Here is a 24,538-nt window from a genome sequence, read left to right on the forward strand (position 1 = left end):
GATGAAGCATAGATTTTGAATCGCCTTTAAAGAGGCTTTTTGCGTAAGTTGATTCCACGTTGAATTAACGTCTTTTTTTGAGAAGCTAAATTACGTTACAATTTCAACGCTTATTCAACGTTTAAATTTACCGCGATTTCGTATACAAAAACAAACATTGATTCAACGTTGAAAGCGCGTTGTTTTTGTGACTGCAACGCTTTTTCTACGCTGCGACCGGTGTTCAACGTTGATTCAACGCTGACATGTTTGCTGGGTATAAAAATTATAAAAATTTATTTGAAAAAACAAAAAGGAACTCAAAAAAGCTTTATTATGCAAAGCTATTAAGTAAAGCCACCGGAAACACTAAAAAAAAAGAGTGTATTTAAAGAAATAATAGGAAAAAATAATTATGCAAAAAACATTCTGCCAAAAAAAATTACAATTGATAAAAACACAATTTATGATAAATCAATTATTGCTAAAAAACTAAACAGCTTCTTTACTAATACTGGTCTGAATTTGGCATTAAAAATTCCTATGAATTCAACACCATTTGAATCTTATTTAAAAAATTACGATAAATTTATGGATGAACCTAATTTAAAACAAATTAAATTGCAAACCGCCTTTTTCTACCTTAAAACTAACAAGTGCTGGACATGATAAAATTATCGTTAATGTTGTAAAATCAGTATACAATATAAAAGAACCCTCTTTATTTCACATATTTAACCTTTCATTTAAAGCAGGTATTGTCCCTGAAAAGCTAAAAATTGCACGAATCACGCCGATATTTATGTCCGTAGATGACTCAAATATCTCTAATTATAGCCTATATCTATTTTACCTTGTTTTTCAAAATTGCTTGAGAGAATAATGTACAATAGGCTTTTTAATCACTTATCAGAAAACGACAGGTTGTATTCAAAACAATTTGGTTTCAAAAACAAAAATTCAACGGAACATGCAGTGGTTGAACTAGTCAATCAAATATCAAGTGCATTCAGTAGTAACTACTTTACCTTAGGAGTTTTCTTTGATCTGTCAAAAGCTTTCGGTACCGTTTGTCATAATATACTAATAAAAAAACTTGAACGCTATGAAGTAAAAAATAACAATTTACTTTGGTTCAAAAGTTATTTGACCAATAGAGCATGGACAAAAACAAACATTCCCGACTTCCGTAACTTGTGCGGTTCCCCAGGGCTCTATTTTAGGACCACTGTTGTTCCTTGTGTACATTGATGATTTAAATTTAGCAACAGACCTATTAAATTGTATTCTTTTTGCAGATGACTCAAATCTTTTTTATTCCCACAGAAATATTAATACACTATTTGAAACAACAAACAAGCAATTATCGAAAGTTAATGAGTGGTTTATAAGTAATAAACTTTCTCTAAATGTAGATAAAACCAAATTTATTTTGTTCTACAAACTGAATTAATTAAAAAATATTCCAATCAAATTGCCTAATCTAATAATCAATAACACTAACATAGAAAACTCAGTAAACTTTCTAGGCGTCATCTTAGATGAACATTTACGTTGGAGTTTATATATAAAAAGTATTGAAAATAAAATATCAAAAAATTTACCAATGAGATATAGGACTAAACCATTTTTAAACAATCGTTCTTTAAAAAGTTTATATTTCTCTTTTATTCATCGTTATTTAATTTATTGCAATATTGCATAAGCAAGTACAAACCATACAAAATTAAAAAAATTGTACTGTAAACAAGAACATGGGTGCAGAACAATTTTTGGAGCTCATAGAACTGTACTTGTGAGCCTCTTCTGCGTATACTTGGAGCATTAAATATATATGAAATCAATTTACATTTAATTTTAAAATTAAATGTAAATTGATTTAATGTTTTAATGTTCATGTATAAATCAAATATAGGATTATCTCCTAAAATCCTATTTTGATAAAATAGTTCATAAATATCCAACAAAATTTTCAAATAACAACTTCGTTGTTCCAAAAGATAATTCAAATCTAACTTCATATTCAGTTCTTTACCGTGGACCTTACTTGTGAAAAAGTTTTCCAAAATTGTAAATACACATAAAACTAGTATAGAGCAGTTTAAAAATGAATCAAAACAGGCATTTTAACATATGGATTTTAATATACCCAATTTTAAATTTTTTTTAATTAAAACTCAAATACAAATAAGTAATTAATACAAAAATTATGTCACTGAGTGTATCAATATTTTTTTTATTACCTTAATTATGGTTTTACCTCTTTGGCGTTTGCTAGTTTATTTACGTTATTTCTATGAAGTATACTAATTTATGTTATTTCTATGGTGTATATTAATTTATTTACTTTTTATTTTTAAATCTTAGTTTAAATTTTTAAGTTTTAATAATATAATATCTTTTTTTTTTTTTTTATTTATCTTATAGATAATATCTTATTTATTTTTCTTATTCATACTCTTTCCTTAAATTTTGATTCTTTAAATATTTCTTTAAATGACAACGAATTGTTATTTATTTTACTTTTATATTTTTTTTAATAAATAGTTTAACTATAGATATTTAAATATTACGGTTTTTGTAAATACGTGAGAATGAGGCTCGTTGATAAAGCTAAATAAGTCTTCTTCTTGGCCCGCCAATATTTATTTTTATTTATGTGCTTCGAAACTGTATAGATTACACTGGTCAACAAAAAATGCTTTTTGAATGCACCATGAATCTAAATAGCTTTTTCTAAACCAGTTTTTTGCGCTGATTTCAAATCTGCTTTCAGTTTTCTTCCATCACGTCTAGTTCTTGAGATATTTGGAATTTTAAATTTCGGACATTCTGTACTTTATCCCTATACATAAACATTGATAAACATTCAATATTTCAAGCACCACTTATGTTTCTATACAAATAAGTCAAAGTCTCTGTGACTAGGTTTATTCGTAAACATTTATACACATTTAATATTTTAAAGACTGTTGACTAAAGCATATAAATCACTTAAAATATCTGTGAACATGACTTCCTTTTGTAGACTTTTTCTGATTCAACACGATAAAGCATCCAACAATAGTCAGCTAACATCCTTTCATTCCAGAATCCTTGGAAACGCTTTTCCATCACTTGAATATCTTGGTGAAATTGTTCACCTTGTTCATCACTCACAGCGCCCAAGTTTTCAGGAAAAAATGCCAAATGCAAATGCAGAAAATGCATTTTCAATGACATACGACAGCCCACTTTTTGGTACGAATTGAGTAGCTTTGAATACAATTTTCATATTCACACGATTTGTGATTCCCCAAGAAGTTCTTACAAAACCATACAAACGCTTTCCACGCTTCTTTTTCGTCAGAAGTAAGTGACTCTTCAAATCCATGTTCTTTCAAAACCTCTTGAATTTGGGGTCTGACAAAAACCCCTTCTTTGAGTTTCGCTGCACTAATTTTGAGAAACTTTTCAACCAAGTATTGAAAACCAGCTGATTCAGTTTTACCTAATGCTTCTACAAAGTTTTTCATCAAACCAAGCTTGATGTGAAGCGGTGGCAAAAATATTTTGTCTGGATCAACCAGCGGAATATGGTGAACGCTGCTTACACCAGGCTCGTATTCAGTTCTCGACATCCAATCACGTTTTACGCAATGTTCGCTCACAGCACGACTATCCCATAAACAAAGAAAGCAGCAAAATTTGGTAAACCCTGTTTGCATACCCATTAACATACCAATCACTTTCAAATCACCAAAAATGTTCCACTGATGAGTTTTGTAATCAATAGCGTCAAGTAATATTTTTATATTTTCGTGAGTTTCATTCAAGTGTACGGAATGAGCGATTGAAATACATGACTTCTGATTGCCAATATGCAAAAACACGGCCTTCAAACTCCTCTTGGATGAATCAATGAAGAGGCGCCAATCACGAGGCGAATGCACTTGGGATAAATTTTCGAAAAGACCATTGACATTATTGCAGTAGCACAAGGATCCATCAATGGTGAAAACCTAGATAAATTGTTGTTGCGCTTTCGAAAGTGGGATACTTTGACACCAACTGCTAAAAAATTCTTATCTTTTAGTCTTGATGCCAAAAGTTCAGCTTTTTCCTTGGAAAGAGACAAGTCTCTAACCGAATCATTCAGTTCACCTTGTGTGAAAACTTTGGGCTCTTCACTGTCAATATCTGGATCAAAGTCAACATCAGCCACATCTTGACGTTCAACATCAACAACACATTCATCTTCAACAGAGTCTAATCCATCAGCTAGTGGTACTGGAATGAGCAGAGTGCTGTCATGAGGAACAGGCCTCATGGCCGAATCCAAATTCGGGTACACAATTTGGTACTTATTTTTCGACAAAAATCCAGCAGTATTAACAGCGCAAAAACAGCAGTCATTGTAATGATCTTTTGGTTCCCTCCAAATCATCGGTATAATAAATCGAAAAGAAGACCTTCGTTTGTAGATCCAATCTCGTAATAAGCTGCAACAACTATAACAAGCCAAATGTGGTGCCCAAGTTTTATCTTGATCTCCCTAAGGACAACCGAAATACAGCTTGTAAATTTTTGAGATTTCTGGAGTGGTTTTCTTTCGCTGCCCTGACAAATTAAATTGCCCACAAATGTAGCAAAAGGCGTCTGGTGAATTTTTGCAATTTCTAGGCATTATATAAGTTAACTTTATTGAAATAATTACCCTGAAAATAAAGAAACATTAGTATATTTCACACTGAAACTATGTATTAGTGCAAAAAACATACATACATTATCTCAAGATTCAGACGTGCTCAAGAAAAACTAATCACACATTTTTGGAATCAGCGTGAAAAACCACATCTAGCAAGTCTAAAATTAAAGCTGATGCAAATTCATTGTTGACCAGTGTTATTAAACGGCAAAAAAAAAAAAAAAAAAGAAAAAAAAAAAAAATGTTCAAATTTTTTGAATTTAAATTACAAAAAAAATATTTTTTTACTATTAAATTACAGAAAAAATGTTTTTACTATGTTTTGTTTTTATTCAAAAATCAATTAAAACCACTGCGATATTAGGACTTAAAACTTGGTAATTTAAACGAAAAACACTTAGTAATTTGAGCATCCTCATATTATGCAAAAATAGCATCTTTAAATAAAGTCAAAACAAAATATTTCTATGCATTTTTTTAAAACAAAAATGTAACGGATTTCTTGCTGACATATTATTCTTTATGAAAAAATAAATTTCATTATTTTAGCATCAAAATTTCGCGCCATAGATTTATTCATGCGTGATGATACTATTTTAACAACGCAAAAAAATTTAATAGTCCTTTAATTAGATGATACTCGCTAATTACTGCGTATAAATTTACGCTAATTATACTGATTCCTGTTATAGCCACATAAAGTCGATTCAAAAAATACAAAGCAACTTTAACTTCACTGAAACATCTTTGAAATCTTTTAGTAAGCTCAATTATCAAGGTGCTCATATTACTCTAATCTACCCTAACTCTAATAATTTAAATTCCATTCCAATACTATGAGAAAAACCTACACAGCTAAATTTTTCAATCTTGCTTCATGGTATTCATATTTTTTTTTAAAAACTTGACAAGAACTTTTGATATTATTTAATTCAGTCTAGTGTTAATTTGTTATTCTCCAAACGTTTGGAGAATATTACATCGCTGTTTAAACAGCGATACAATAATTTTGAAACTGCTGGTTTCAACTTATTAACTCTAGTACTCTATCTAAAAATATTTATTATGTCTTTTATAATTATTATTAATATTGTTAAAGTTGTTCTATTTGAGTTACACTAATATATCCTACATCTTTTTGTATTTATAACAATAAATAAAGAAGGTTTTTGGAGAATAATCTGAGTCGGTTCTCTATACAGTTCACACCCGTAAAAATGAATTATACTATGGTAGCCAGAATATTTTTTTAAATTATAAAAAGTCTGTTTTACTAATCATTTTTTATCCCATACTGATATTTATGAACTCTTTTCAACTACAAAGAACTCAACCACATTTCTAATCGATTCAAAGCTAATAAATTAACTTTAAATATTAACAAAACTAAATGGATTTTTTTTTCAAATTCTGCGTAAAAAAACATTTTCAATGAAGTAATGTCTCAAATTTATATTGATGAAATTATAATAAAAAGAGATACTGTTATAAAATTCTTAGGGGTTTATCTTGATGAGAATATAACTTGTAAAAAATATATTGATCATGTACTCTCGAGTTCATAATACAAGGTGGAGAGGGGGAATAAAAGGAGGGGGGAGGGGATTTCAGTTCAGTTCTAATAAACAAAGGCGGGGCATGCTGGGAAGGGGAAAAATCAAAGGAGGGGGGAGTTTCTTTTAAATTATATTTATCTCGGTCAGTTTGGAAAAACTTTGGATCTGACGCTATGTTACAATATAAGTATTTTTTATAAAAAATTTAAATTATTAAATTCAAACGAATATTTTTTACAAAACTCGCATAAAACTATTTAATTCTAGTGCGGCTTGCGATCAAATGCGCATTTTCTAACATAATTTTAATACGTTTAATATGCTAATATAAGTTTTATACTTTGTTGCAGGGTTGCCAGTTTTTTATCAGCAGGGTTGCCAGTTTGCCTACTTCGTGGCCTTATCCGTAAATCTGACCACCGCAAAAAAAAAAAAAAAAACTTTTTTATTTCATATTTAAGTTTTTTTATTAAGTCTAAAATAATGTTAATTTCAAACTTTTACAATGTTATTGTTATTAATGCAGATATAACTTATAAAAATGATCATATAAATAATTTTAAATGACGTTTTTAAAGAATATATATAAAATTGAATAAAAACTTTTTGTATAAATTTAAATTTTCGATGAAAAATATATAATAATCATTGTTTACTATTAAATAGTTTATAATTTACTGTTAAAGAATGCATAAAAATTTTTATTTAATTAACTATTTAATTTATTTTTATATTTCATTTTATTTTTATTAGTAGGACCCATTAGCATTAATGGAGTAATGATAAGTGTGTTTTAAATTACTCAACAGTTTTTTGGTTGTAATTGCGTAAACTAATTTTTATGTTTGTTTTTACTAATTTTTATGTTGGAGTTACTCCGATAGGGCGTTTTATCAAAGGAATAACCAAAGTCAAACAAAGGAATGACCACAATTAAACAAAGAAATAACCACACTCAAACAAAGGAATGACCAAAGTCAAACATGGTATGAACCTTAATAATTTAAAAGAATAAAAACAGTTAAAATAGTTTTCTCGCACCACAATCTTTAAAGCAGCCGTGGCGTAGTGGTTAGAATTCTGGCTTAGAACCAAAAGATTTGAGGTTTGACGCTGGCTTTAGCCCAATAAGCGACATTGGTAAGGAAGGCGTAAATTTTCTGGTTAAATGCTCCTTCGCGGTGCTCTTTGATAAGACCGATATATAGTCTTCTTGGAGCACCATAATAACTTAAAAAAAAAAAAAAAATTAAAACCAATACCAACGGTGTGAAACTTTTTAATTTTAAGTTAAATAATAACTATACACTACTAACTGCGTTGTTTTCATCGATGACTTCTGTATTACGATGTAGACAACTAAAAAAGTCATCCATATATTACGTCACGCACCATATATTAAGAAAGATGGATTTTAATTTTGAGATACAAGTTTTCAATATCATTAAATACTTAAAATGAAAATATGTATTGAGAATTGTTATTAAAAAAATTTAATGTTTTAATTTTTTATAGTTTTCAATCTTCGGTTTAATTTTTTTTAATTATTATTCTCCATTTGACATTTTCATTGCTTTTATTGAATCCTTAATTGATTTTGCAATATTTAAAAATTTGCATAGCAGTTTTAAATTACGTTGGGAGTTATCGCTAGTTTCTTTTCAAATAAAAACTGAGCACCATAATAAGTTACAAATAAGTTACATGCCTCATTTGTAAAGTAAATTATGTCATTGTACATGTCCTGCACAGACTTTGTTCACCCAATCAATGTTAGACATTTAATCAAAAATTTTACTAAATTCAGCTTTGCTGTATAGATACTTGTAATTACTACAGTGGAGAAAATAAAATTAGCCTCACCGTGTACCTATCTAAAGTTTTGTAAAACTGTAAGCAAGTTTGTGTGGTACATCGTTTGTATCCACACACATACAATTATTGTTACAAACAACAACTTTTTAGATTATAATATAGCATAATTAATACATTTGATAAAGCCATAAAATGTATAATACTCGATATTTGCGGTAACAAATAGAATTAGCCTCATCAATAGTTATTTTCAGTTTACTTGTATATTTTGACCTGGTGATACGCATTTGTGATTTTTTATTATTTCTAAGTTAAACAGAGACTGTGAAATCAGTGCTCATAAAGTTTTTAACATTTGGTTTTTGATACCTTAATTTGAAATGGGATGTGGTAAGCGTTTAACGAATGAAGAATTAGCCGTAATCAAAGCATACAAAGATATAAGCTTATCTAAACGGGAAATTGCAAAGAAAATTAAAAAATCTCCAAAAGTGGTTAAAAATTACTTCAAGATTGGCCTTAATTATGGAGCTTATAAGGAAAACGGTGGCAAATGTTAAATTGATAATCTTACGAAACGAGTTATTGTACGTTGTGTTGCTGCTCAGCACATTACTGCATCTCAAATTCGTGCTGATTTACAATTACCTATATCTGTTTAACGTATGAGACAAATCTTACATGAAGATCCAACAACAGTTTGAAAAAAGCGTAAATTAAAACCAAAACTTACTGCTCGTCAAACTGAAGTTAGATTACAATTTGCAAAAAAACACGTCTTGGCAGGACGAGTGGCATCAAGTTCTCATTAGTGATGAAAAAATGTTCAATCTAGAAAGTCTTGATGGCTATCAATATTACTGTCACGATCTTCGAAAAGAGAAAGAAAATCGGATGAGTCATAACTTTGGTAATGGAACTGTTATGGTTTTGGGGGAAAATATTCACGTAATGGAATGGCCCGTATCTAGCCCAGACCTTAACTCAATTGAAAATCTATGAGGAATACTTTCTAGAAAGGTTTATAAAAATGGTAAGCAATGGGAATCCACCTTGGAGCTAAAAACTGGTATCAGAGAAGCTTGGAATGAAACATCTATAAAAACCATCCAAAATCTTGAGACTAGTATGTCAAGTCGCATATTGAAGTTATTATAAATTCAGGAAGCAATACTAAATTATCAAATGAGCAAAAAAACAAAATATTTTCTGTATTTTCTTGTATATAACGTAAATGAGGCTAATTCTATTTTCTCCAAAATTTAATACTTTTAATTTTTTTTCCATTTGTAATTAATTAAGCATACCAATTTATAAACTTTTTAGTTGTAGTAGAAGATAATAAGAAATAAAGTAGATTTAATAATTGTTTTCCTGCCTGTTAAATTAGAGCGAAAAATAAAGGTGAGGCTAATTCTATTTTCTCCGCTGTATTAGCTAATCTGCTGACATTGTTTTGAAGAATATATGTTCTATGCCACTTTAATTGGAAATAGATATTGTACCACCATTGAGCCATTTAATGGGTGAGAAATTAAAATCACCCATAAATAATACATCTTTGAAACCCTTAACGTCAACATAACTTTTTGCTAGCTTAAAAACATTATCTAAATTGACCATATCAATAACATAATTTGGTCGGTAGAGACAACCAACAAGTTACTTATTTTTTCCAAAGTATACTACAGCCCAAACTTGCTCATTCTTGCTAACCTTGAAACCAGTTGCCAAAAAGCTCATATGAATCTATTGAATTTTTTATATATACACCGCCGCCTGTGCGATTACCAGTTCTATCACACCTGTATGTATTGTACCCATAAAGGTCAACAACAGAGTTATTATTGAATCAAGTTTCACTTAACTCAATGATTTTTGGACGATGTACACTCATCACAATCTTTAATTTGTCTAAGTTATTTTCTAGTTAGGTAATATCAAATAAATACGCTTGAGTTCTAAAATACTTATAGGTAACAATGCTTCAAATAGTCTATTAGTTCTTTCTCAACATCTGTAATTGATTTCCATGGATGCCATATTAAAATGGTGAGTTTATTATAAGATTTACATTCATTTAAATTTTGAAATGTATATTACATACATGTTTCTCTCTTGTTTCAGAGTAAAATCGAGTTGTCTTTCAGTCTCAGTTAGATCTGGACTGATTTATGATCATTACTGTTTCTTAACTTTTTTGCTGTTAAAAGAACAGGATTTCTAATGGATGATTTATTCGTTTCACTAATGTTGGGCCAGGCTTTGTCTTGTCTTTTGATCAGATTTGTCAGTTTTCTAGTATCAACTGGTTTATTTTCTGATTTGTCAATAAAACCAAAGACATTTTCAATCATTTATCTTTATTTCTCCTAGTTGTCAGATCTGTTTGGGTTGATTCTGGAATTCCAAAGGAAATTAAATTTCTTTTTCTCTTCTATCTATCATGCAGCTTGTTTATAGTTGCATTAGCTACAACTAGTTTCTCAGGTATATTATAGCAAAAACCACCTGGCTTTTTACCATTTTTTTAACAATTTGCCTCTTGTAACAATTTGCATCCATTAGTTTCCAATATTGGTAGAAGGTTCTGATTGCTTTGATTTACTTAAATCATCTTTTGAACTTTCAATAATTTTCAAATATTTATTTTCTTTATCCTCAAGATGTTTTACTTCGTTTTACAATTTTTTACTAGTTCTATGAGATAGTAAGCGACCGAGGTTGATATTTGACCGGGGCCAGGGCCGGGGTCGGGTTTGATAAAATATAGCCGGGGCCGGTGCAGGGGCCGAGTTTGTGAACAAGGATGCATAAGCATTTATACATCCTACCCATTGGGCACAGGACCTAAATAAGACGTCTTTTGAACGTTCAAAAGACGTCCAAAACATTCAATAGACGTTTAAAAGACGTCTTTTTTACGTCCTGTGCCCACCGGGTATAGTATATTTTTAATTCAAAGTTCATGTTGTATTTTGCATATATATGTATATATAAACATCATTATGATCAACATGATCATCATAATCATCATTATCATCACCATCAACATCTGATCATCTCCTTTTTCTGCAAATACTACACCATAAAAATTATTAAATTGTAAATAAATGTGAAAGGATATTGCATGCCAGCATCTAAATAAACAGCAAACGTATATTTTCATATCCATAATATGTATGGATAAAGCGCATTTCGGAAACTTTTATTCCTTCTGAAATAAAATTTTGGAAGTTTTTATTCCTTCTCTTCAATTTTAAATCAAACTTCATTCTACTCCACATTTTTCATCATCATGAGCAGTTGCTTTATTAAACATTAATCATTTATTTCATCTTTTTTACAAAAACATCTCCCTTAAAAACAAATGCCCTATTATTATTATAAGCCAGTGTAAAAAAGTCCTTTTTGATATTAAGTTCTGTTATTCTCTGTTACTAAATCTTGTATCAGATGTTAGGTTCTAGAGACTTTTGGTTAGTCTTCAACTTTGTCATTAAATAAAGTAAGTCTAACATTTAATATCTAATTCACGGGGCTGATCTGTTACTTTCTTTTTACTTCTCCCCAGAATAAATCTGAGTTATTTGCAAAGAAATCTTACTCTAATTTGACTCTTATGGCCATATTCTTCCTGCCAGTTAAACAGATTAACTCATTGTTTAACATCCAAATCACTCTGGCTTCCAATGCTAAAGTCAATTAAACACTTCTACAGCTTGTGCTCCAGACTAGATTTCCATCAAAGTCTTAAAAAAGTGTTCTTCATAACTCTCTTCAATATTTGCTAAATTTTTAAAAAGTGCTAAATAAGTGATTCCAATTTTTCAAAACTCTAGAAAACATTTTGATCTTTCCAACTATCCTACAATTAATCATCACTCTGTTATTATTTTCTCTATATAAAGGTTTTGAGATTATTAAGTTATTTCTTTCTAACTGCAGTATTAAAGTTATTCTTGAAGGCCTACACTCTTCTTTATTTCAAGTAACTTTAAGGGTACCTCAAGGTTCTATCTTTGCTTCTGTATTGTTTCTTATCTACACTTTAGATTTTCATGAAAGTTTTTTATTTAAAGTGGCTCTATTTGCTAAAGACTCAAAATCTTCACTTTTTGAATGCCTTGAACAAGCAGCCAATCTTTTAGTTTGATCTCTCTGAAACAGCCTTAGACTTGCGGCGGCTTATGGATTTAAATTCTGGACTTAAAATTGACAATTTTTGTTAGACAACAAAATTTATTTATTTACTACAAACAAATATTGCAATAATGTTGGCTTTCCTATATTAACGAATAACAACCCTCTTACTCTCAGACAAAGTCTAAAAGCACAATGTAAATGTAATTAGACCTACTTTATCTGCCAAGCTTGAACCACTCTCCCAATGTTTTTAATTTGCATTTCTTTCTTTTTTCTACAAATAATATCATGGTCAATGCTTAAACGAGCTATCATCGCTATTAAGATGAACCAAAACTCATTCTTGCTTGGCTTCTTACTCAACAAGTTGCATCCTTTTACTGCATCTGTGCCTTTATGCTATAAAAACTTTTATTAATTCGGTTCTTTTCTTTGCGTATCAAAAAAATCTTATAATTCATACCCTTCTTCATGTTTTCTTTTTTTATACAACCTGAAACTTTTTAAGTCATCAGTTAACCGTTTTTTAGTATTTTAACTTATTCTCTATATTAAAGTAACTCATAACTTAATAGTGGTTGCTTGCAATCTTGTTGGAAGTAAGTTAAAGTTTAAAAATACATGAATATATGCCAGCATTTAATAAATAGTAAATGTAAGCGTAAAGTTATAATATATAAAAAATTATAAATCTTTTTCTAACCCCGGCTACCAAACCAGCTAAATCTTATAATATTGCCGGGGCTGGGTTTGTAAAAAGTCTCATTTTTAGTCGGGGAAGGGGCCCCGGTCACTTACTACTATGAGATACTTGGAAAATTTTCCACATCATTCATATAACATTTTAAACGCAGGATAATGATTACCCTGTCTAAAAAATTGTCAGTTTACTTGGTTTAATAAATTTCTTTCAAGTTCCATTTCCATTTAATCTTTTCCTTGTTGGAAGTTTACAACTCTTAACAGTGAATTACTTCCTGTTGTAAACGTTTTTAGTTTTTTATTATTAAGTTTGTTAACGCAGTATAAAACAAAGGTTTATGTGTGTGTGTTTTTTTTTCCGTTAAAAAAAAAATTTGTTTTTTAATTTTCCTTTCTTTTTTTATCAAAGACTATAAAAATATAAAGTATACTAGATGAAGTAAAAAATTTATTTTACCAACAAAAATCACAACTTTTATGAAAATTAATGAAAATTAAACAAACAAAATTGAAGAGAACTAAAGAAATATAATTATTTTTAAATTTTAAATTTTTAAATTTAATTTCATTCTTTGCACACATTTGGAAAGTTATTTCTTTTAGTGAGTTTTTTTTATATTTGTATGCTTTCTATGCTCTTCAAAAACACGGTTGAAGCACGATCAAATGAATCACAATTCAGCAACAACTATGGTCTCTTTTTCTCTTCATAATTCAACTTGTACTCATAGCGAACCCAACTTTTATCTTCTGTGGGATTAGTATCTTTTTTCGTAAATATTTTTGTTTGCGAGTGTTTGCTCTTGTGTAGATTGAGCATATACTAGATGTTTTTTCTTTTGTTTATCAGGTTTATTTGCTACAGGCGCTTTTGAGTTTTCTTTCAATACCAACAGCTTTACTTTATCTTAATCTAAGGATTGCATTTGAAAATAATCAGGAACTTTATCCATATCTAATTCAAAACCTATGAAGCATTAATCAATAAGTAGGGTAGATTAGGGTAAGATGAGCACCTTGGTAATATGAGCATACTAAAAGATTTCTAAGATGTAAGTGAAGTTAAAGTTGCTTTGTATTTTTCCAATCGTCTTTATGTGGTGACAACAGGAATCAGTATAATTAGCATAAATTTATATGCAGTAATTAGCGGCTCTCATCTAATTGGAACGCTATTAAATTTTTTGCGTTTTTAAAAGATCATCTTCACGCAAGAATAAATCTGCGGCGCGAAGTTTTGATAAAATAAAAAAGTTTAGTTTTTCATAAAGAAAAATATGTTAGCTATATATATTATATATATATTATATATATTATATATATTAGCTATATATCCATTTCATTTTGAATTGAAAAAAAATGCATAGAAACATTTTGATTTATTTAAAGATACCATTTTTGTGTGATGTGAGCATGCTCAAAAAACCCAGCGTTTTTCATTGAAATTATTTAGTTTGAAATCGTAAAATTGCAGTGGTTTTTATTTCTTTTTGAATGAAAACAAAACATAGTAAATTTGTTTCATCATTTTTCCAATACTAAATATCTTAAGGTAATTTAAATGCAAAAAATTTGTAATTTTATCGTTTGAAGGTTTAATTTAGTAAATTTGAAAAATAATGAACTAATTTTTTTGTTGTTGCGTAAAACAAGGTTTCAATAAAAAGTAGTATTTGGTCTTATAAATTTGATCTTTTAATGATAAGTTTGTTAATAACGAATCAATATATTCAATAAATTAGTTCTAATTGTCAGGATGATATTTTTTACTTAATTAATGTTATTTTTTTGAGCTAATTTAAAATGTTAATATTACCAAGTGGTCTGGGTAATATGAGCGCTTTTGCTACTTTTTTAAAACCTCTGTGTTTTTAAGAAACAAATTTAGGTGCCTAAATATCTATGTGGGCGCCTATATATCTATATGTATCTATCATGAGTGATGATTTCTAAAAATTGTTTATTAGCAAAAATTTTGGACCCAGCACAACTATTTTTGAAAAAACTTTAATTTTTGCTAAAGGTGCTTCAGTTTCATTGTTTTCATTCTGTGAATTTAATATTGGCTGATTGTTGATTAATTCTAGAGTAACAACAAAGTCTATGACTGCTGAAGTTGTTGTAAATAACAGTTCATATTATCATTCTCCTCAAACAACTTTTTAACTGAGCATCAATACTTTAAATACTTAAATATTTAAATGATAAATAGTAATAATGAAATAAAAAAATGAAAAATAAATAGTTATGAAATAAAAAAAATAAAAAAAATGAAAAAAAATAAATAATAATGAAATGAAAAAAATGAAACGAAAAAATGAAAGATAAATAATAATGAAATGAAAAAAAATGAAAAATAGCCATAAGAATTTATTCTATAAGAATTTATACCTGAGCAACAATTTACCTCTGCAACAATATTTTCGCTTGTTGATAAGTTGAGAGTAGTTTATTAAAACTAACTTTGTCTGGGTTAAATGGGTATAAACCGCATTCTAATGCTTTTTTGCTACATGACTGGAGCAATGAAATTATTGTTCAAATAACTGCTCCATGACTGGAGTAGTTATTTGAACAGTAAATTTTATTGCCATGGCAGGAAATTTGTTATTTGTAATGACAGGTCCTGGGTGGATTATACTGTAAATTTGCACTTCACGTGCCAAGTAGCCTTGAAGTGAGTCCATTACGCTAACATCAGCTGGTTGCTGTACATGTGGTATTTGGGTACAAGCAGTATAATACAACTTCTGTGTCTTCATAATACAAGCAGTATAATACAACTTCTGTGTCTTCATAATACTTTGATGTATTTTCGCTCAGGTGACTGGAATGACCATCAACAAAAAGTACAACTTTTTGTTGATGGTCTGATTATTGTCTTTTATGTTAAGTTTTAACCAATTAAACATTGTTTAAACTTTTTCAAACAATAACGAAAAGTCTCTGCTAAACTACCTGTTTATTCAAAGTCTGTTGCAAACATTCATGGTTTCTACCAATCGCTTACATCTGTTTGAATTTAAATAAAAAGCAGCCTCTTCTAAAATAAAAATACGTTTTGTTGACTGAAACACATGTCTAAATTCCTTATCTTCAATAAATTTAAATTCAATAGAGTTGTTGTACCATGGTAATAGAGATTTTTTGGTGACACTGGATCTACCTAAAGAGTGATGCTCTAATGTTTTAGACTTGAAGCCTGAGTGTCTGTCTATGTATCTGTATGCCCAAGGTTTTAGAAGGGATTCCATTTTTAAATGCATAGTAGGATGCAAGAATTCATGCATTCTTTCTGAAATTATTAATAATAAATCTAATATTTTTAAAGAAAATCCTCTTCTTGCCATTTCAATCAGATACGTCTTGCAAGCTTCTTTGATATATAGCAGGTAAAGTAGGAGCAGGTTCAGGTCTACACATGAGGCTGCTTAAGTAGGATAATTTTGTTTGTAAAGTACTGCGGAGAACTTTGAGTCAATTGCTCTTTGCATGTTAGTTATGTCATTCTGCTTTCTTTTCTAAACTTCTCTGATGTTATTAGACTTTGTTGCTTTCTCTTTTGTAGACAAAAAACAGGTTATCAGAACTCAAAGTAACTCATAGAATTAGTTTAAGTATAGTTAAAAATAATGATGCTGCAGAAAGTTTTAGAAAAAAGTCTCTAAAACAAAAACATGTTGGTTGTAGTTGTGGGTTAAACAGAAAGTGATGACGTAGCAATAAAACTCCCATTCCAAGAACAGGATCAAAATAAAAAAAAAGCTTAAGAGATACGGCGTTAAAGTCATAATTAAAACACTGCTAACTTTAGGGATAACGCTTAACCGCTAACTTTTAGGATTTGTCTTTAATATTGTTATATGATTTCTACTATTATTTAATTGGTATTTACCTGGATAAGTACTCGTACTCTTAGTAAATAAATAAACATGAAATTTGAAAACATTTATTTTAGAATATATATTGTTGTTGTTGTTGTTATTGTTGTTATTGTTATTCTTAAAAACAATTTTATGTAATAACAAACACAAATTTTTACCAATTAGCAATCCGAGCGTGTATAAGCTTACATGTTCAGGCGGTGGTGTTCGTATTGAAATTGGAAGGCAGTTTGCATGCTTCAGGAGCCACATAACACTGCAAGGATTGCCACGGTATATTTAATTGGATGCACCCCAAAACAATTGAACTTAATTCTAACTACACTGAAAAAAAATCTGAGAAAAATTACGAGAAAAGGCACTCCCCACTGCTTTTGAACAAGGATAACGGTGTTAAAGTTATGCCAAATAGTTGGAGGCCTCTTTTCAAAAAAATCATTAACACAAAACAGCATCTTACAAAACTAATTTTTTTACGATGTACTAACTAATTAATAAGATGCTGTTTTGATATTGGACTTATTCTTGTCGGTTTATGGCAAAACTAAATAGTCAAGCTTATAGGTGTCAGTATAATGCAAAACTTAATAGTTGGATTTTTTTACCGTTGTTTATTACATATAACAATCTTTATACAAATATATAGAAAGAAGAAAGGAAAGTTTTTAATTGAAAATTGACATTAAAGATTGAGATATATTAAAATAAAAATAAAAAGAAGAAACTCAAAGAAGACTGTTAGAAGCGTTGATATAAAAGTTGATGTATATTGATATAATTGATGCTTATCGGTATGATTCCTATCAATACAATTGCTTCTTGTTAATGAAAATAGCATTTGAAGTTTTCATTAAATTATTTTGATAAATTATTTTGAGATTACATTGAATTTGACTTTACACTCAAATCATTTTTCTTTGGTTCTTTTATTTGGTTTAGTTTTGCAATAATGTAAATAATAATCAGATGATTAATTTTTTTGAGGCAATAATTTAACAGAAGATTGATGTTCAAGTAATTTAAGCTTAATAAGTTCAAATCTTAATAAGTTGCATCTTCAAGTTGCATCTTCAAGTTGCATCTTCAAGTTGCATCTTCAAGTTGCATCTTCAAGTTGCATCTTCAAGTTGCATCTTCAAGTTGCACCTTCATTTCAGTATGTTGCAATTTTTAACTGATTAGGAAAAAATCCTTGTCAGATGAAAATGTCTGTAAAAGAATATTTTTTAAAATATCATATCAATTAATAACAATGTTTCCATTGATATCATCCGGACCAACGAATTTGTAAAACTTAGGCATTTTAAAAGCACTTTTAAATTTATCAAAAGTTAGTTCAAAGGAGATAAAAAATAATGTTAGGGGGAAAGATTGTTGGATGAATTTTTTTGGCTAGGATTGGGTCAACAGATGCAAAGCAATTATTTAGCTCAGCAGCTAAATAATTGCTTTGCATCTCTTCTTAATTAACCAAGATCTCTTCCCTTATTTTAACGGTTTTGGGTAAAGACATTTTTATTTTGTTTAATTTTTGAAGATTTTCTTATTTCCTGGTAATTTTTTTTTTTAGGGTAAAGATTAATTTTTTTTTTGGGAGATTTGAGTCATGTATTTCAAGGAATGTTTTAAAAAAAGCGTTTAGACTAAGTTTACATCATCTAGAATATTAATATGTTCCATTATCTAGAGATTTAATATGTGTCGCTTTATTGCAAAACTAATTTGTTGAATTTACTTGTGTCGGTTCATTGCAAAACTAAAACATGTGACAAAAGCGTGTTTTTTCTAATTTCAAACAATCTAAGAAGTGAAATCTATCTTCTTTTGGTTACTTTGTTTACTTCTTTTAGTTTTATTTATGTATTTTACATATATATATATATATATGTATATATATATATATATATATATATATATATATATATATATATATATATATATATATATCTATATAATATATATATATATATATATATATATATATATATGTATATATATATATATATATATATATATATATATATATATATATATATATATATATATATATATATATATATAGATAGATAATGACTGGAAGAACTGTTTTAATTAGCGGGTATCTATATATATATATATATATATATATATATATATATATATATATATATATATATATATAGATAGATAGATAATGACTGGAAGAACTGTTTTAATTAGCGGGTATCTATATATATATATATATATATATATTATATATATATATATATATATATATATATATATATATATATATAGATAATGACTGGAAGAACTGTTTTAATTAGCGGGTATCTATATATATATATATATATATATATATATATATATATATATATATATATATATATATATATATATATATATATATATATTATATATATATATATATATATATATATATAGATAATGACTGGAAGAACTGTTTTAATTAGCGGGTATCTATATATATATATATATATATATATATATATATATATATATATATATATATATATATATATATATATATATATATAGATAGATAATGACTGGAAGAACTGTTTTAATTAGCGGGTATCCTGGAACTGGTTTTCTTTTATTTAACTCGTTATTCTTTTATTGTAAAAGATTTCTTTTACAGGAGATTATTTAGAAATTTGTGGTTTTTTATCGTGTTGACAGTGATACATTCTTTCAAAAGAAATTGAACACGCAGAAATGAAAAAAAATTTTATGAAAGCCTTATCTAGTTATTGGTGCAATGGGAAATCAGTTCCACGAGAGCTTTGGGAACCATACTACCAAAAGATTGTTGGTTTAATAAATAAAACTCACGAGGCTAACTCCAACGTAGTTGTTTCTACAGCAATATATAATAGAGAAATACGAAATTATTCCGCATTATATCTATATCTTGCTAAGTTTACCGGAAGACGAGATAGTCAAGAGATGAATCAATCGGATAAAAAACTTTACTGAAACCTCAAATAAAAACTTTGAGCTAATTTATGAAGATATCTACCAAGAAACCTATTCTATGAAGAATTTTTTGAAGCCAACAAAAAAGTTATTAAATGGATTGTAGCCAATGCCAGATGATGAAGTTTTAAGCTTTGAAATTGATGCTAACCCAAATGAAATATACAAGAAGTTGCATGATTTATTGTAACTATCAACGCCTCAAGAAGTAGTTCCAACTCAGATATTGCAAAAATTAATCTCAAAAGGTGGAAGAATCAAATCTATGTTATTTTGACTTTAACATAAAAATCATCTACCATTGTTTGTTAGCTAATAAAAATTACGTATTTTTTAAAATTAATTTCAAGAATGCTTGAGGAAGTTAGCCTAAATTTTGTTCAACATTCAAAAAGTTTTACTTATTTAACGGGAAACATTTTTTTTTTTATCTCTACAATAATATGTATATAAAAAAAAAAAAAAAATATATTTAATATTCGGTCACAATCAAGCTCACAATCAAGCAAAAAATAAAAAAGTGTTTTCTTATTGAATAAATAATAAAACCAATATATGGGAAAGTTGTCGAAATCGGAACACTTAACGCTTAAATTTATTTCAATCAAAGATCCTTTACAATGAAAACCTTTATAAATTGAATAGTTATTTCTGCGATACTTTTGGACAAGAAACACATGTTTCTGTTCTAAAATGCTATTTAACGCACAAATTTCTGTAATATTTGGATCCAGCACCCAAGAAAACATATAGAATGATATATTACACGCATATATTTGCGAAAAGTATTTTTTTTACTTTTTTTTTGCAGTCACTTTAAAAAAAAAGAAGCATATTTATAATCGAAATTGCTGTCGCAGTCCAAAAATTTTTACAGGTTTGAATCTGTCACAATTCGCCTTAAAAACAGGTTGTATTACTAATATTGTGTACATTTTTGTTAAATATCTATAAGTTTGTTTTCTAAAAGATAGTAATTACATTTTTATTATGAAATAATAGTTTTATTGTTACAAGATATTTAAAAAAAAAATTTTTCTTCGAGTTTTCTGTTACGCCAAAGTATCAACTACGTCATCAGCTGAGTAATAATGCACGGTCGTTTAAGAGCGACAAGATATTACACGAAAGCGCATGAGAACTTTCCAAAGTTTATATTTTAAAGATGGCTACGGTCTTTAGTTACGAAAATATTTATTTAATTGCAACCATATATTTATAATTTTAGGTATTAATAAATATCTAAATCTTATTCTTTGAATAAAATTATTATTGGGATTGATCAGTTTATTGATAATAAAATGAAAATAATAAGAAGGAAAACGTCTCAGTATATTAAAATATGTTTTTTATGCAACCATTATGTATTTGGCTAAAACCTAATTTGTTTACTTTTTTGAAACTCATTAAAAAAATTTCTGAGCGTTAAAACTTTAATTTTTTTTTTAATTTTAAATTAATATGTTCCTAATTTGTTTCTTTTTTCTGCTGGTTGGATTCAATTTTTCTTAATCTCATAATATAACTCTACTAACACTTGTTTTTAAAACCCTAGTTTTTATTTTTATGTTAAACATGTATATATAATTACTGTATACACATATATATTTTTGAATATATACTATAATATAGTAAAGTATATATTATGTTATTTTATACTGAATAGTTTGAATAAATTTATGATGTAAATTTATACATTTAAACAACAACATAGATATTATTTCGATGTTCTTCTTTGTATGTTTTATTTTCTCCTCTAATTTTGATTTTTTCGAGCTTAAAAAATCATATTTATTGTTGTCGTGTTTATGTATCAAGCAAATATTTTGTATAACTAATTAGTACAATACACATTTACATATATCATTTTTGTAAGTACTTATTATATTGTTGTCAAATTTTAAACTTAATTACACAAAATATTTGCTTAATACATTCTTACATACAATATATGTAAGAATGTGTTACAATTAAAAGGATGGATGGGAATCTCTCCCCACTCTCCCCTCTCTACCCTACACACACACACACACAGACAGACACACACACACACAATGTGTGTGTGTGTGTGTGTGTGTGTGTGTGTGTGTGTGTGTGTGTGTGTGTGTGTGTGTGTGTGTGTGTGTGTAGGGGAGAGTGGGGAGAAATGAGACAGCCTGAAATTTTTAATTAGGAGTGGTGCCTAAATACTGTTATTTAATGTAAACAATTAAATTTTTTCCCCTCCATTTAGTAGAAATTGCTTTGTTTCCCTGCGTGCGCTACAAGCCCTAGTTTTGAAATTTATCTTTAAAAAGTGTTTACATTAGGGTGAAGTGGGACAGATAAAAGAAATATTTATGCCCCGCATAATATTTTTACAGCAGTCATTCCATAACCAGTAATAACTTTGAATTTATTAAAAATACTGTATAAGCAATCCTTATATATTTTATAAATTATTTTGAATTCAAAATCTTCTGAATCTTGCATAATATTATTGTATTTTACTTCATTTCATATTATGATAACAGTTGAACAATGGTCATTCTCGTTGTTTTAGCCATGATATATTAAAGGAAGCTATCCAGCGATTTGTATTCTCTAGTAAATTATTTTAACTAAATACATTTTTGTTGTAGTTTTTATTTTTTATGCTAACTGAATTAATTATAATATAGCTTTAACTGAAATAATTTAAGTTTAATGTTTTGTTATAAATTTTATAGTTTAATGTTTTGTTATAAATTTTATAGTTTAATGTTTTGTTATAAATTTTATAATTTAATGTTTTGTTATAAATTTTATAGTTTAATGTTTTGTTATAAATTTTATAGTTTAATGTTTTGTTATAAATTTTATAGTTTAATGTTTTGTTATAAATTTTATAGTTTAATGTTTTGTTATAAATTTTATAATTTAATGTTTTGTTATAAATTTTATAGTTTAATGTTTTGTTATAAATTTTATAGTTTAATGTTTTGTTATAAATTTTATAGTTTAATGTTTTTTATAAATTTTATAGTTTAATGTTTTGTTATAAATTTTATAGTTTAATGTTTTGTTATAAATTTTATAGTTTAATGTTTTGTTATAAATTTTATAGTTTAATGTTTTGTTATAAATTTTATAGTTTAATGTTTTGTTATAAATTTTATAGTTTAATGTTTTGTTATAAATTTTATAGTTTAATGTTTTGTTATAAACTTTATAGTTTAATGTTTTGTTATAAATTTTATAGTTTAATGTTTTGTTATAAATTTTATAGTTTAATGTTTTGTTATAAATTTTATAGTTTAATGTTTTGTTATAAAAAAAGAAAAGGATCCAATAAAATCTTTCTAAAAGCATTTGAAGTTTTTATTTAAAACTGAATATCATCAATATATTAAAGTCAGTTTTTAAAATTAATAATATTAAAAAATTTTATAACAACAAAAAAGATAACAGAAGTATTTTGTGGGAATGGCAATTCAAACAGAAAAAAACAAAGCATTTGTAAAGTTTTTTCCCAGCTTATCAAATCCAAGTTATTTTGATGCATGGTATCTTCTGTAAATAAAAAGTAATTTGATCCTTGGTATTTTTAAGTTTTTAATCCATGGTATCTAATAGTACTTTATCTAAGAGTACGTTTTGTTCTAAAGGGTTATATTTATGTTTTTCAAACTTTGAAATTCCACCTGCTAAAATGAACAAAATCCTCCATTCGAAACTATAAACAGCTGTACGATAAAATTTTAATCAATATTTTTAATCTATTTGATTTCATAACCACATTTTGATATTAGATATGAAATGATTAGATAGTGACCATAGATATGATAATCACATTTGAAGTTCAAAATTGTTGCAATAAATGTTGGAATCAATAAAACTTTCTGTCCTTGTTTTAAAAATAAAAGAAGATATAATGTCAACAGTTGAAAACATTTATTTGTGTGCAGCAAAAGTGACCCAAGCAAAAAAACAAATTATTAAATAATAGTTTTTAGAAAGAAAGTTGAATTTTTTTATTTCGCTTAATTTACACAAAGTTTTAAGCCTAAATATTTTTGCACTTAACTAGATAGTAGTAGGTACAAATTAGTAGATAAAAGACTGGAAAAGGAATTTTAACTATAATCTAATTTCAATTTTAACTTTTTTGTTTATGCCTGTATATCATGTAAAGTATTATTCTTAAATTATAAGGTTAATGAATTAGCAATTATGAAAAATAAAAAAAATTTTGATGACTTACTATTAAATAATTTGTGCCCTAGGTTAGATTCCCATTAATTTAGAAATACTTTTAACTTGTAAAGGCCACTAATATAAAGTTATAAATAGCCTACGCTACCACAGTGACTAATACCACACTCTAATATCAAGTTATAAATACCCATTCGCTACCACAGTGACTAAAAAAATTAGAAAGTAATAAATAAGAATTTGAGTGATTACAACATATACACCATATTAATAAAATGAAAGATACACCTAAGGTGGAAATCTCCTCAGATATATGAAAAATTAAAAAAATTTTTTTTTTAAGTAATGTTTATCATTGATTCACAAATTTAAAACTGAATTTTAAAATTTACTATAAATCTTTAATAAATATACTTTATTGAAACAGAAACACTTCGTTTTTTATAGAAAAAATAACTTGTGGGACATAGCAAAATATTTTATTTAAAGCAAATTGAAGTTATTCTTATAATAAAGTTAACAAAAACTTAAAAATTTATGTTTGAACAACAATAAAATTATCAGATAAAACAGCTAAGGTCAGCTTAAGCAATTAACAAAAGACTTTCAAAACTATA

The 24,538-nt window shown here is 27.5% G+C and overlaps 1 long non-coding RNA gene across 1 annotated transcript in view; it reads right to left on the minus strand.

The window, feature by feature from the left end:
- Positions 1 to 24,215, minus strand: part of LOC136079850 (uncharacterized) — a 46,413-nt gene extending 22,198 nt beyond the window's left edge. The window contains exon 1 of the long non-coding RNA XR_010638271.1: positions 23,971 to 24,215. This is a non-coding gene — a long non-coding RNA (uncharacterized LOC136079850). The remainder of the gene's footprint in view (positions 1 to 23,970) is intronic.
- Positions 24,216 to 24,538: the final 323 nt, after the last annotated feature.

Source organism: Hydra vulgaris, chromosome 04 (assembly GCF_038396675.1).
Source record: "Hydra vulgaris chromosome 04, alternate assembly HydraT2T_AEP".
NCBI lineage: Eukaryota > Metazoa > Cnidaria > Hydrozoa > Anthoathecata > Hydridae > Hydra > Hydra vulgaris.